We start from the raw sequence: 3,284 nt of genomic DNA on the forward strand, positions 1-3,284 counted from the left end.
CTGCTCCCAGTTTTCTTTGCACAACTCAGAAACCCATCAGTGAAGCAGAGACTACCCTGTACGTAGGGCTGGGCGATAAATCGATAACGATAATTATCGCGATATAATTTTTCTCGATAAAACGATATCAAGAGTTCGATAAATGTTCGATAATGTGTATGCGCCAAAAGCGGAACGAAACTCATTGGAACCGCGCGCCACACGGACCATTAATCCGCTCGGCTCAAAGTCCAAATGGCAGCGCAGCGCGAGCTCACAAGAGCAAATGCGTTTACAACTTTCTTTTACTGTCTATGGTTTATTCTGATCGGTCTCGCTCACGAGATCCAGTGAGAAGCGCTTGAACACAAATGTCTCAGTGATTTAAACCAGTTTAAAGGCAGATGAAACAGCGCTGACAAACTGGAGAAACACTGTGCGCAATGATTCAGTCAGAAGGCTTTTCCATCTATAAACTCCCATCATTTACCATGGATTTATTGTAACGTTAGTCTAGTAATATTAACTGCACCATGAAATGTGGGATATACATATTGAATTGTAATATATTATTAATGTAGACAATGTATTAAATGACTAATGGAATATAATTACAGTATTTAATCATGTATTGAGGCTACTGTTTTTCAAACATATACCATAAGAAACCATAAAGTTACATTTTGCCATGGCCATGATGTGAGGTGCTATAGGCTATGCCTGGTTTTATCTGTGGTTATCATGATCTAAATGCATGATACTGGATGACCAATGGTTAATTTTAATAAAACTTAAACAGTCAGAATATTACATTTTACCAAATTAAAATGTGGTTGTGACATTTTTTTTTAACAGATGTTAATGTTTTGTTAATGAACATACATTTAACAGAGTAGTATTAGCTTGAGTTAGGATGCAGATTTACAGTCAACTCACTGTCAAATATGAGTTTCGAGACAAAACATGTAATATATTGCAGCCTGCACTGCAAACTGTGCTGAAGATACGGGCCATCAAAGTCAGGCAACACAAAACTTTTCAAGACTTGAAACAATATCCCCCATTAGCACATGCAGAAACTAAGAAATATATTTTTCTATTCAGTTATTTGTTTTGTTAAGGAAAAATGACAAATGTTTGAATGTTCTACCTGAGATTTGTGAAATGTTGACCTGTTTGGCAAGTGTTTGTCATGATATGTTGATGTTCTGACAATAAAGAGTAGTTTAAATCCACAATTAATGCTCTGGTTTCTACAACTTTCACTTAGGAGCAAAAATCTGCCTTTAAACTTGAAAGAAATAAAGATTTGACATTTATTGTGATAATTATCGATATCGACTGATATAAAAAAAACAAATTCGTGATAATTTTTTTGGCCATATCGCTTAGCCCTACCTGTACGTGTCTGTCATTAAAAAATTTACACAGTCTATCTACAATCTGATCCAGTGCACTGGTGACCTGGCTCTGCAGAACCAAATCCCAGATTATAACCAAACATATAAGGAGGGGGGCTACCATGTGATCCTCATCTTCTCAGGGTAACGTGTGTGTGTTGAGGGTGTTATGTAAAGTGGTAACGTGAACCAGCTCATACTATTTGCATTGAATACATCACATTATAGCATTACATGATATGTTTGCTTGCACCAGATGATAAAAGCACAGAGTCACTCCCATCTGCATCTTCTGTGTCTTCTGCACCATCTACATCTGGAGAAAGCTCATCAGCTGCAGGCATTACAGAGACCACTGGAAGAAGCACAACAGCCACCAAGTCCTCTGGATGTAAGAATCATCATGTTTTTATCAGGCTGTTGCTAAATCACTAGTAAAGTATTCGCTTAGCTAACCCATCCATTGCTAGTTTGTATTCTGTTATTACTGCTAAGCTTTTCCTTATACTCTTGTCTACCCTCCAAGCCTAACTGTTTATTTTTGTAATTGTGATACAATGGCCAAGCACTTTCTCCTCTTTCTTACAGCTACATCTGCCAAGAGCAGGAAAAGAAAGACCAAGATGGAAGCAACACTGGAAATCTTCACTGAAAAGATCAGCAGTGCCCTCAACAACTCAGACGACACAGAGCTTCAATTGAAAATGCAAGCAGCACAGCAGGAACATGAGCTCAAAATGCTCTTAATACTCACAGTTTCTTGCGAGGTCGAATTCCCCATGTACAAATTCCCCTTTCTACCAGGCACCAGTCCGGTACAACTCACAGTACAACCCAAGACAACTGGGAGTGACTCAGCCTACCTTTTACAACTTTACTCAGCCCCCTAAATTTAGCATGGGTTCACCTCAGCCTCCACCATGTAACGGGACAACCAACCAGCCTCTATCTTTTCTGCAAGATCTGGCTCAACCTCTACCTTTCAACCATCCTCTGCACATCCTCCAGATCTACCTCAGCCCTTCAGCCAGGCGTCAGGACATCCACCATTCTACCGACCTCCAGATGATCCGAATTGAGCATTAAGACTTGCGGTGTGAACGGGGCTAAAGGTGAACTTTTTGAGCAATTTTGCTGGGCAATCTTGCCGAGTGAATATTGCTTGGGCACTTTCCCATTGAAAATACATTTCTATCTGGATAATTTAGATGGGTCGTGGGCCCTGTGTCTCACCTGGTTGCCCGTTGACGGCAACATTGCCCAGCAACATTGCTCAAAAAGTTGCCCTGTGTATCATCACCTTAACTCTTCTCTGAAAACTTTAACTAAAATAAATTTTATACAATATTGATTTAGGGCCTATTTATTCTAAAACAAGGCAAGGACACTGAATGATTATTAGTAATGCAATTTGTTAATCAAAAATTAATCATATTTTCCTAATGTCTTTTGTTAAACATGGTATCACATGGATGGGAAATGATATGCAGATGAAGTTGTGCATAGTAAAACGAGGCGTTGTAAGCTCCATTTATGTTTATTCTGAGGAGGAGACGGGGTGGAGATGCATGTACACACACAATCTTCCACTGACTGGGTTTTATAAAACGTATTTTGCGCAGGTTCTGGCGTAGACAGCTCCAGTAGTAATGAAAAGATTTATCTTGAACTCTGTCATGGAAACTAGCATGTATAAACCTTAATTAAACTATTTAATGATCAATTAAAAATTAATTAATACCTGTATGATATTACGGTGATTATGCTGAACAAATTTAATTAATTATTTTAGGCAGACTTGGTGGGTAATCCTAATTGTATTTTACTTATCAAGTTATTATGAATTATTAATAACAGTATTTTGCATATAATGCATTTTTGAGAAAAGGCAGACTTGTAGCTACT

This window comes from Siphateles boraxobius, unplaced genomic scaffold (genome assembly GCF_051911475.1).
Source record: "Siphateles boraxobius isolate OS27281-9 unplaced genomic scaffold, OSU_SipBor_1 6, whole genome shotgun sequence".
Classification (NCBI taxonomy): Eukaryota; Metazoa; Chordata; class Actinopteri; order Cypriniformes; family Leuciscidae; genus Siphateles; species Siphateles boraxobius.